Raw genomic sequence first — 13,277 nt, forward strand, 5'->3', positions numbered from 1 at the left:
TACCGGGGTGGCCTAACCCAAGGCGGGAGATGTCATTGGGTGATTTTTCCCCTGAAAAAAAGGTCTCGAGTTTGAATGGGTTGGGCAAAGTGTTGCTGGACTTTTTTCTCAGTAGTAGCACGGAGTCTGGAAAAGTGCCCGGTATGCGGTAATAGGCTCACCCCCTATGGGACTTACAGCATAAATTATGACAAGTGGGTGTACATTGCATAGAGCCACAATGTGCACCTCTGCCTACCCCTTCAGGTATAAAAAGCGTGACGATATGTAATATATTATACGAAAGGATATATATCGGTTACTGCGGCTCCGGAATAAAAAGCAGAAATAGGAACGTGGATGTTTTTAGTCAGTGAGAGTCTGACACGCTTCGCCCAAGCCGGGAAAAGACATTGTATGATTTCACTGCCTATTATTAAAAAAGGGATATATAGGGATAGCTTTTGTAAGCAGAAGGGGTAGTCAGAAGTGCACATATTTATCCTTATTAAAACGACTAGCTTCGGCCGCGTTCCTGTGGGATGAAAAGTCCTATCACCCGCGTCATCTCATACCCTGTCTGTATCTGGAGCTGCGGACGAACTAGCGGGTTGTTTGGTGTTTTGTCAGTAAGAACCTGATACCTCCCACCCGTCTCACTCAAGGCGGGAGAAGTCATGATTTTCTCAATTTAAAAAATACCTTGTCTGTATAACAAATTTCATCAAAATCGTTCACTCCGACAAATATCCAAACAAACAAACTTTCACATTTATAATATTAGTATGATATTATGATTCTCCTTACTGTACATATTTTGTACTCTGTGTCCCTTACTCCGATGGTACATTAATCATTGATATTCAACAACCTTGAAGATCCGGGTTCAATTGCTGGTTAATATTTTTATTACGTACCCGTAATACACGGTAAAATATTTATTTACATAGGCACGACCAGAGCGCTGTATTGATGGATGAAGTTACCACCGCTACTCTTACCGCGGGTGTCGTGTACCCGACTACATATTGATACTATCGATATTGCCTAGTATATACCAATAGATTCACCCCATTACTTACACGGGATTTATAACACAAATGGTAAAAATTTAGTGTACATTTTATAGACGCATTAAGTACAAAATATTTATTGGAACAAAAAACACTTTTACAAAGAAAACTGATGTTCGTTAACAGTAGGTATGTTTTGTAATGTGCATCTCCTCGTTCAGGGATTAAAAGTGGTGACATGGTGTACCGGACTGTCCCAAACTGATAAGTGTGGAAGAGACATGTTTCAACACGAATGGGCCGGCTTCCCAATCCCCGATTCCCAAACAATAACCCGTAAATTCCTAACCCCCAAAAGGCCGGCAACACACTTATTGTAACGCCTCCGGTGTTTCAAGTATCCATGGGATTACTTACCATCAGGTGATCCGCCTGCTCGTTGACCGGCGTGTTTCATTGGATAAATAAAATGAACCCAGGACCGGTCTTTACCCAAGCATTCGTTTAACCAACAAACCTAAGAACTGGTAATTAATAAAATCTACAATATCTTTACCTAAACATATTTTTTTAACAATTAAATGAATTTAATCTGGATTTATGACTGAAAAGATCAATAGTTCAAATATAAAGACTATTTAATGACACGTAACCTTGGACGCAGATTCGATTCTCGATTCATCGAAAAATAATTGCGACTAGTTTATAATTACCTACGTTTAATTGTTGTCTGCCAATCCTGCTCCGAATATGGTAGCATTTGATATCATCATCATTTTCGGAGTATCCTCATCCCCGGAAAAGGCATTAAATGATAAATGATATTAATTCTGTAAATAGGTTATAAAATAACACTTTTACACGTCAATATTTCAAATAGCTAGATGAGGCCGGCATTTCCTATCCGACTACTCAGAGAAGAAATGCCGAAACAAACTTAGATGTCATAGTCTCTTTTAAAGTCCAGACAATGAAATAGAGGATATTGATCAATTTCCTACACAGTCTGAAAAGTCAAAGTCAAAGTCAAGGCATTTATTTCAATTAATCCTTTTGAACTTTTGATCCGGAGCTGCGGACTACCTAGCGGGTTTACTGGGGCTCCGGCTTGAAAAGCAGGAGTAGGAACGGGGTGGTTTCTAGTCAGTAAGAGTCTCATAGTCGCTCTCGTTTCACACATGGCGGGAGAAGTCATAGCATGACTTTCCCTGTTCAAAAATAAGGGGATGAAACTTTGTCAATTTTAAACCGATCAAGCTGAGACTTTGCATGCATAAAGCAACTATGACGTAGGTATACCCTAAAAAAGATTTTAATAAATCCCAACGCAACCCAATGTCACGCCAAAGGGGCATGCAGAGATGCACATCCTGGCATAAATATCATTAAAAATAATACTTCTATACGCAAGCGAAGTCGCAGGCAAAAGCTAATAATGATATGTAATTAACAGTTTGACACAGATGAGGTAAAAACGAGATCAATACGAGAGGTAAAAATAATGTAATGTAATTATTAACAGCTTAATTACAAACGGTTAATTAACTATTTCCTGAAGCAATAAAATTGTAATTATTGGAGAAAAAAATAACTTAACTGTTGCTGTTTCTTGTCTATGTGTTATTGCTACTATGTTACTATAATATGTTGACCTAGTTGTGTTATTGAGTTCGATTCTTGGGTTAGTACAAATGATTATTTCATTTATAAATTCAAAACCCTACAGAGGTTTATTAAGTAATGGAATGAAATTAATTGAAATGAAATGATTTTTTTATTTCCAAAGCATTGTAGTACATTACAGGTGGTAAATTATTTTATCAGCTTCTCACAAAGAGTTCCTTATCATAGGGTAGATGACTATTTTTTATTTCAATGTCCGTCTTGTAGATTATTTTTAAATATTAGACAAGTATTTTTTATTTTCTTACGGAAACAAAATACTTTCGAAGATTTATTGATTTGAAATATCGCATGACGTCACTTCTAGGTACGTTTTATACGTAAGGAGGTAAATCTAATGAAGATTACTGTTGATATCTGTCCTATAGAGACAATTAAAATCAGGAACACAATAACAAGTCAGACCTCTAGAGAAATATGTTGCTTTGGCTACTGTTGAGATAACATCAATAAATAACTAATCGATTTTTTTTTAAGTGCAACGTCATACCCTTTATCCCCGAAGGGGTAGGCAGAGGTGTACAGTACAACACGTAATTTGTACCCACTTTTCACCATTTGTATAATAAGTCCCATGTAATAGGGGGTGAGCCTATTGCCATATAGGGACAAGATACCAGACTCCGTCCTATTACTGAGAAATTTTCGAAAAACCGAAAAAACCCCAGTAATACTTTGCCCAACCCGGGAATCAAACCCGCACCCTTATTCGGCAGTCGCACTTGCAATCTCTCGACCAGCGAGGCAGATTACAAATCATCAATATTTTTATTAAATTATTATTTAAATGAAATCAAATTATTCTATAATAAAATTTTAACACGAAAATATTGAAAGGTAATCAATGTAATATTAATATTGAGTTAATCAAAAGTAGGTAGTATTTTAATTGAGGAGACGTCCAATTAATTACTATGTTTAATACTTAGTTACTGATTAATTCATGACGGTTTCTGCATCACAAATTATTAGCTGTTGCTAGCGGCTTCATTCAATTAGTTAAAAAGGGAAAATGTATCCTATATCATTGATAATAGGATACTTTTATTTTAAGTGTGGGAGAGCCATGCTTCGGCTCGACAGGAGTGATACCACGGCCTCACAGAAAACCGACGTGAAACAACGCTTGCGTTGTGTGACTGAGGTCACTGGAATATTCCCTAGCCCCGATTCCCCAACAACCCTTAAATTCCCAACCTCCTAAAGGCCGGCAACGCACTTGTAATAGACGCAGATTGCTTTACCGTAAGGAGATCCGTCTAATCTGTCCATAAAAAAATTAAAACCACACATTTTTCACGCAACAGGCAAATGATAACTCATTAACAAAAAAACTTTTAAAATTCTCAGTAATTAAGCCTCAAACCACGCCAAAGAATTTCCAAACCGAAAAATTCCAGAAACACTTATTTATACGAGTACATATTGTACTCAAATATCAATTATATTTGTATAACGAGATACCACGAATTTATACAAAGTTGTATAAAAAAAAGTGCACACTAAAAAAGTTTTCCCATAGAAGCGCTTCACTAAGAAAAAAAAACAGGAAAAAATCTGATTCAGCACATTATTTCCGAAGCATGGTTTGTATGAAAACGGCGAGGTCATAGCAGTTTCATAAACCTTTGTATATAAGCGTCGGACGCATCTTAACAACGGTTGTTCATGTCTGCCGGACGAAAGTGGTGTGCCGCACGCGAACTTTAAATAATTAATATTACAAAAAAATATATACACATCTGTGATACGAAAACAGTATTAAGCAGGATTTTGTCGTGGTTCGGTTTCAGTGTGTTGTGACTGTCAGTGTAGAGTGGTTGCTGTGATAATTTAATGTGAGTTTTAATTTTTTTTTTTAAATTTAAATTTTTATTTTCTTTTTATTTTTAGTGTTTAGTTCAAATAGTGAGCGTCTTTTTTACTGTGCTATTTTTTTTTTACTTTTTAAGCACAGGGATGGTACGCGCGTTGATGTCTATTGTATGGGAATTTAAGTTTTTGTGATTTTTTTGAGAATATTTTTTTTTTATTTTAATTTTATGGAGATATTATTTATGTAAATATTTTAATAAAAGTAAATATTATTGAAAAATATGCGAGTGAAAATACATAATTATACAATTTCGATATTTAAGCAATATTACTGACTTTTTTAATTCTCATACTATTTTAAATAAATTATCATTTTATATTAAATTTATTAAAAATAAAATTTCCTGTTGTGGAAATTAAAAAAAAAACATTTAAACACGTGTTTTTAGGTTTTATAAATATTCATTTTTAAGGAATATTTATTTTAGTTTTTAAACATTGCACAATATTACATAAAAAATATGTTAGGATAACGCCCAAAGCAGAAATTTAAAATTATGCATAACTTTGGTAGACGAGCAAAAAATGTCAAATGTCATATTATAATAATCCTGACTAGTAATAATACGTTGATGTACTTGAAATACAAGAATTCTTAAATTTATTAATGACAAAATTATTAGTATTAATAATTTGTTGTTGTTAATCTATTCATTAATAATTAAATTAGAATTTATGATATGACAAAATATGATAGCTTAAAAAAGCGCAAGTTTTTTTTGTTGGAATAATAAAATGATATTAAATTCAAACAACGTCATTTTCAGTTGGTTATTTTAATTTATTCATATAAATAAGTGAGTCACTTTGAATAATTATTTTTCAGTACTTCTACATCCGTCCTGAATTAATTATTCATGAATAATTATTATTTTCGCGAAGCAATTAAAGGTATTACAATAATTACTTCTAATTGGAGTCAAGATGATCTGCTATTTAAATGTAATAATATGTGGTCAGTTAGTTAGTTATTACTGTGAGTTTTTGCTTTTTACGACAAAAAAGTGGTTTTTCTATTCATTTTATTAATGAATGGGAACTTTGAAATAACAACAACTAATTATGAAATTATTTCTTGAGTCATTTAAAAGTTTATTATTGAAGACTGCATTTATTATATTTACTTCACAAACATATTTTGTCTCTATATATAAAAAGCAATTACTGTTAGTCTCGTTAAAACTCGAGGACGGCTGGATCGTTTTGGAAAATTTTGGTCTTGAATTATTTGTAATCTGGAGACGATTTAAAAGGTGACAAAATTTTTTTTGAAGCGGTACGAACTTTGCCGGGTCAGCTAGTTTAAAATATTTAAGTCTGAACTATAAAGACATAGCCAAAATATAATAGAAGAAAACGGAAACCAATTTTTTTATATCACATCACACATATCACGTCATCAGCCACTAACTAGCCACTGCTGACCAAAGGCCTCTTCTCGCACGGAGAAGGAAGACAAAATAGACAAAGAGCTATAAAAACGTAGCCATAGAAGAAAACAGTAACCTATTTCTTTATATCGCCACTTATTAAAATTCATTTTTCCATAAAGAACTTAAGAAGAAACCGGATACAAATCCCGTACACCATCGGAATACTTAGAATTGTGCTATAAATGTTTTAATTACCTTATTAACATGTCTACAACATAATTTAATTTCGATTAACTGAACACATGTGAGTGGTGAGTGGTAAAACGTGATTGTTTTAGTAAAATCCATAAAATCCCACGTTTTAATATTCTACGTACATACTTAGACTTTGTAGACGTCTATTATTAAACGCTATAATGTGGTTTGGTAACGTCATCCTGTGATTTCCTGCGAATAAATTTAATGTTATTACGTCTGGAGACGAATAATAGTAAGCGGCTTTATTAGTGTGCGGTTTAAAAAATTGGGAAATTTTAAAAATTTATTTTAATTAGGGTGACTAGTTTATCTGGTTATATAGACACGTGTTTTCTTGTGGAGACACTCGATATTAATTTTAATTATTCTCATGTTGGAAAGAAAAGCCTCGAAGTCTTTTTTATTTTGAATTTTGTTGAAACACTAAGTTTTTGAAGCTTCAATAAATATAATCATTTATATTATTAATTTCATTTATACTTTACTATACATATACATACATAAAGTACGTTTACATTGTAATAGTAACTTGAGTACAATGGGCGAGGCTTGAGGCTTATCACATAAGGCGATTTCTTACAGACAACCTTTGGATGGAATTTTTGAAATGGTTTTAAAGACCACCCCGATCCTAGTCCTGCTTTTCAAGCCAGGAAAGAGTAGAAAATCCACAATAATGTGAAATATCGTAATGATTCTATTGTCAATAATTACTAAACACTAAAGTATGCTTTTTTTTTTAACAATAATTAAAACATATCTTTACCAATTTAAATCTTTATTAACCATAATAATTTCACAAAATAAACCCAAAATCCCATTTAAAACTTTAAAACACACAGCTAAAGTACAAAGTTCGACACCCATCTCAAATATTGACGCGTTTTACGTTTGAATGTGTCGTGAATATTGCGTACACGCATACGACCTCCAATCTTATTAACGCCTAATATAAAAGAAAACTTGCTAACTGATAAAGAATTTACTAAATATTACAAAATGTTACAACACGTCTGTTTTCTATGCACGTCTGATTGACGGTCTTATAAGTAAGGAATTATTATTTTTATTCTTATTCTTATATCTTTTTGTCCTGATTAAGCAAGCCAAGCTGTGTGTAAAACTTAGTCTTTTATGTGACCAAAAGTGTCTGCAACACCTAATATTTAATTGTCGGATGATGCTCAAGACTTAAAGCCGTTAAAACCCATTCATTATAATATCTTTTTGGTATATATTTCTGGTACAAAAAGTATAGGTCACTTTTTGTACCGTTTACCAGTTCATTATTTTAGTTTACTAAGTAACTATGATTAAATATTGGAGAATTAGTTACATAGATAGACTTACAATATTAATAAACAGTGTAGTGAGCCATGCTTCGGCACTGCTGGGCCGGCTCGACCGGAGTGATACCACGGCCTCACAGAAAACCGACGTGAAACAACACTTGCGTTGTGTTTCGTTGTGTGAGTGAGGTTACCGGAGGCCCTATTACCCTCCTCCCCAATCTTCCCAATCAATTGAACAGTGGCATTAAGTACCGTAACGTGCACCTCTGCCCATCCCTTCAGGGATATAAAAGGCTTGACAATGATGATATTAAGGAACAGGGTTGCATTTAGCAAAGTACTGGCCTTTTTGCACCGTATATACTTTTTTTATCAATTATTTTATGTTAATAACTTTTGTAATGGGTGTAAATAAATAGTTTTTCTTTCTTTTCTTCTGTTTTTCTTCTTTCAATTTACCCAATTTTGTAGAGAAAAGAAATATATTGTTATTTAGTGTGTGTATACGCAAAAATTTCAAGATTATATAAAATGAATTGTCATCGTTCTGCGGCGAAGGAATTTCGTTACGCAATACGATGATATCACGACGGATGTAGCGTGTATGTAAATGTATGAGAAATATTGAATTTGGATGTCAAAAACATCCAAATTCATTTTTTATTATTATAAATGTATGTATTTAGATTTGTCCCCGATTGGTTATAAATGGTATAGGTGCACTAGATTAGATTTAGGTTATTGCGTCATTCGACCGATCGGTTTTAGATTTAAAATGTACTAACTTTTATAAGCGGCTTTATTAGTGTGCTATACTCATTTTAGGAAGAGTTTTATTTAATTTTTTAGTTGTATCTCCTTTGTCAAGGTCAATTAAATGTCTATACTAATTTAAAAAAGTGAGTATAAGAAACATAGTTACTTTCACATTAAGAATCACGTGAGAATTTTGATACAGCGGATTAGTGACCACCACCTAATCTTCTCGTGGGTATCGTATACCTGATTAAGAGAATACACATTTGATAGAGAGACTTGAAACATATAACATAGACTATCATAAACACATTGCAGAGACAGGACAACAGCGCTCTCTGATAAACCTGAATCATATGACCCATATGGGTCATTTAATTCAGTGTTGATTATTATATAATAATCTATCACTAGACTGTCACCCTTAAGAGTCCTTATTAAAATAATATGTATTTCATTTTTAAATCATTTGTATTATTCTCAAAAACCTATCCTCCACTAATAATAAATATATTTAATATATACATATATATATACACGTTCACCATACAAGAAATCAAGGTCATAGTAAATACTATCGATACAACTCATCGATACATTGCAAGCACATCACTAAACGTCTCGTCTCTCGACAGTGTCGCAACACGTTACGAAAGTTCTTCAACGCTGATAATAAACTTAAAAACTACGTACACACGACTTTATACGAAAACGAAATATTGTTGTACTAGCTTTGCCTGCGGGTTCACTTGCTTTTCTGTAGGAAAAATAGTATGTATGTTATTCTAGACCATAATGTAACTCTGTTCCAAATTTCATTCCGATCCCTTCAACGGACATACAAACTTTCAGATTCCTAATAGTAGATAATATATGTCTGTATTAAGATAATAATATCGTGTGCGGGAAAGGAAAAGTAAATACTTTACTCAGTAAAAAAGTAAGGGACTACATATCTGAAAGAGATTGGACAGCAGCGCTCTCTGATAAATCTGATCCCTTTATACTGTTATCTCCAACCCGTTTGTTAAGTGTGGAGATTATGCCAAACCTTCTTATGTAGAGGAGGCACAGACAGAGTTCAGCACTGGTCAGCCACTTCTTTGATGACCATGATGCAATTAACGGTTTCCTATAATCTCTATCCTTGGCAAGCTATTTGAATATGGCAACGTAACGTATATCGGATTACCAAAGAGCCCTGCTAACCTATCATTACTAAATCAAATATCACCAAAACCTATCCAGCTGTTCTTGAGATAAAAAACAATAGTAGCAAAAAAAAACACATACCAATTTGATAACTTTATTACAGTTGTTCCAAAACAACTAAAACACGTGACATTTCTGCCCGTCCCTATTAGGAAGCGGAGATATAATAAATTTAAATAAAATAACATATTATATACGAACACCACTCAACATGCTATAAAATAAATCATAATGCTTTATCGTATCTAACACACTACCATATTTGTCAAAACGTTTAAAATAAAACTTAATAATAGATGGTTGTATTAGTTTTCTGAGTTCCGTATACAAAAATGGTAGCTCATGTAGTGTAGATGTCCAGTCAACAAGGATGTAGCGTAGACTGTCCAGGCGACACACGTACTTAGGTATCGTCATGAGCTAATGTTCACATGTAAACAGCAGCTCATGTAGTGTAGATGTCCAGTCAACAAGGATGTAGCGAGGACTGTCCAGGCGACACACGTACTTAGGTATCGTCATGAGCTAATGTTCTCATGTAAACAGCAGCTCATGTAGTGTAGATGTCCAGTCAACAAGGATGTAGCGAGGACTGTCCAGGCGACACACGTACTTAGGTATCGTCATGAGCTAATGTTCACATGTAAACAGCAGCTCATGTAGTGTAGATGTCCAGTCAACAAGGATGTAGCGAGGACTGTCCAGGCGACACACGTACTTAGGTATCGTCATGAGCTAATGTTCTCATGTAAACAGCAGCTCATGTAGTGTAGATGTCCAGTCAACAAGGATGTAGCGTAGACTGTCCAAGCGACACACGTACTTAGGTATCGTCATGAGCTAATGTTCACATGTAAACAGCAGCTCATGTAGTGTAGATGTCCAGTCAACAAGGATGTAGCGTAGACTGTCCAGGCGACACACGTACTTAGCTATCGTCATGAGCTAATGTTCACATGTAAACAGCAGCTCATGTAGTGTAGATGTCCAGTCAACAAGGATGTAGCGTGGACTGTCCAGGCGACACACGTACTTAGGTATCGTCATGAGCTAATATAATAAAGTAGAAATTCACTTTTATCTACTCTCAGAGTTTTATTACTTTACAATATTAAAAAAACAAATAAAAATAAAAGTGTGAAGACCAGTTTTGTTAAGTAATAATAGTTTTTATTGCTAGATCAATAAAAATGATTTTCGTTCATTAAAATATTTATACATATGTTAATTGGTGCATTCTAGCTAGCTAGACTTGAATGAGACATCGTTTTTTTTTAAATATATTTTTATTTTTAAAACAAAAATATTTCTATATATTTTGTTACTAGCTGTGTCTCTGACTTAGTCCGCGTGGAATAGTTGCCAATGTTTTATAGCCTATATATAGCCTTCCTCGATGCATGGATTATCCAATAAAAATAACTATTCAATTCGGCCCAGGAATTTCAGTGATTGGCACGTTCAAACAAATAAGTCAGCTTTACATAATTTCTTATATATTTATATGTATAATAATCTCTTTATTTTATATTTAGAGATTATCTTATATGATGATAAATCAATTGTTTTTAGTCTCGCTAAAACTCGAGAACGGCTGGACCGATTTGGCAAATTTTCGCCTTGAATTATGTGTGGAAGTCCAGGAAAGGTTTAAAACGTAAGAAAATAATGTTTGAAGCGGCACTCAGTTTATCGAGTCAGCTACTATAATATAAAATAAAATAAAGTAGTTATAAGATCAAGAAAAAAAAAACTACATCTACATATAATACATTAAATATGACAAAAGAAATATAGAAATGATGTCATCTGTCAATATAATGACATATTTTATTACGGTACCTCAAATCAGTAGGGTTCACCAACAACTTGTTATGTTAATTCAAAAACTAATATTGACCTGTGTCCTTAGAAAAACCTGCTTTATATATGTATATTATGTTGCTACGTCAAATCTTTTTAAATATACATATATATACATACAAATATCACATAAAGTTGTATAGAATAAAGTCCAATATATATATTTTATATTATAGATTATAATAGTGAAGAAATTTCGTACCCCGGATCAGTTAATTCAATTTGAGAACATAAAGAAGTTAAATAAACATTGACTCTAATCTGCATAAAGTGGTTCACAAATACGCACGATGCAATGAAAACAATTGTTTTCATTGACGAAGCGACAGAGACAGTGAAAGAGATAGCTCTTTCATAACAAACAAACACATAGATTTTTTTTGTATGAAAAACAAAATTACTCATAATCAATAATTTATATTCACTATTGTAATCTTCAAACACAACACTACCTCCCATTAAAGCCGTGGCAGATACTTTTAGAACACCTTATATATGATGTTTAACACACATATTGACCTTAAGATATTTTCCACGAATAAAATCAGACCCTAATCGCCTCAGGGCCAACAATCTTTGCTTATAACCTCATAAATCTGCCTATAAAAGACTATAACCTTAAACTTACATCCCAACAACGATTTGATACAAGTTTATTGTTAAAATTAACATAAAATATGGCAATAAGTTGAAAACAAAGAAAGATAGTGGAATCTATTAATGTTATAAAGCTGAGAAGTTTGTCTGGTTGTTTGAACGCGCTTATCTCTGGAACTACTGGTCCATATGTCTTTTTTTTTTGAGGAGGGAATGTCATCCAATGACTTCTCTCGCCCTGGGCGAGGCAAGAGGGAGTGTCAGACTCTTACTGACTAAAAACCACACCGTTCCTACTCCTGCTTTTCGAGCCGGAGCCCCGGTAAACCCGCTAGGTAGTCCGCAGCTCCGGATCATCAGCCCTACTGGGCCCCATCTGTGGTGGTCTGATGGCTCAATCCATTTGTTTAATGGCACTTTATACTATAAATAAGGATAATAATATAACCAGAAAGACTACAAAAAAAAAAACAAGTGAAAGTGTAGGTATATTTTATATATCTTCTAGACATTTAATAATATACATTTTTATCACCAAATATATGGTTGTTATATGGCAAAACCTGATTGTTGACACGTGTTAGAGAAACGTGCTAAAAACCAATAATACTTTAGGTTTTTTTTCTATTATCTATATAATGAATAATAAAAAGGCCGGTAACGCACGTGTAACGCCTTTAGTGTTGCGGGTGTCCATGGGCGGCGGCGATTGCTTACCATCAGGTAATACGTCTGCTCGTTTACCGGCTTATACCATAGAATACTGATACTGAATTTAATCTATCTTTGCCGTTAATTAAAATAAAAGAACTTTACACACACTAGGATTTTCTCCTGTGTCGTGGGTGCATTTACAAACATACAAGTTCACATACACATGACACCCAGACTCGAAATAACAATTCGTGGATCACACAAAGAGTTGCTCCGTGCGGGAATCGAACACGCTGCCATTTACGCGGCAGCCAATTGCCCAGCCACCGCACCAATCAATCGATTCAGTAGTTTAGGTAGATGTTTATTTAAATCACTGACTCACTTCTATAAAATTGAATAATTTTATGAAAATCGATTTAGCAGTTTTAGCGAATCGTGATGGATAAACATACAGACATTGATATCGTATTAATGTAAATTTTGTCACGCCAAACCAGGTGGCGGGTTGACACTAGTTTATTTTCTGTATAATATTTTAATTAAGAAAAAAAAACTGGTTGTTCTGCCACCACAATGATTCTTTCAATGGAAATTATTTACAAAACGGATTTATTATAAAATAAGGTGTTATATCGTAGTCATAAATTATATGATTTTATTACTATCTCTACTGTTAATAATAACTCATATTTTTAAAATTAAATGAATGAAAAATTCTT

At 33.6% G+C, this 13,277-nt stretch overlaps 1 protein-coding gene across 1 annotated transcript in view; it reads left to right on the forward strand.

The window, feature by feature from the left end:
• Window positions 1–4,330: 4,330 nt before the first annotated feature.
• Window positions 4,331–13,277, forward strand: part of LOC118280292 (uncharacterized) — a 70,190-nt gene continuing 61,243 nt past the window's right edge. Inside the window, exon 1 of the mRNA XM_050701783.1 lies at window positions 4,331–4,513. The gene's annotated coding sequence lies outside the window, so the exon portion shown is untranslated. The remainder of the gene's footprint in view (window positions 4,514–13,277) is intronic.

The sequence above is a fragment of the Spodoptera frugiperda genome, chromosome 21, assembly GCF_023101765.2.
Source record: "Spodoptera frugiperda isolate SF20-4 chromosome 21, AGI-APGP_CSIRO_Sfru_2.0, whole genome shotgun sequence".
Classification (NCBI taxonomy): domain Eukaryota; kingdom Metazoa; phylum Arthropoda; class Insecta; order Lepidoptera; family Noctuidae; genus Spodoptera; species Spodoptera frugiperda.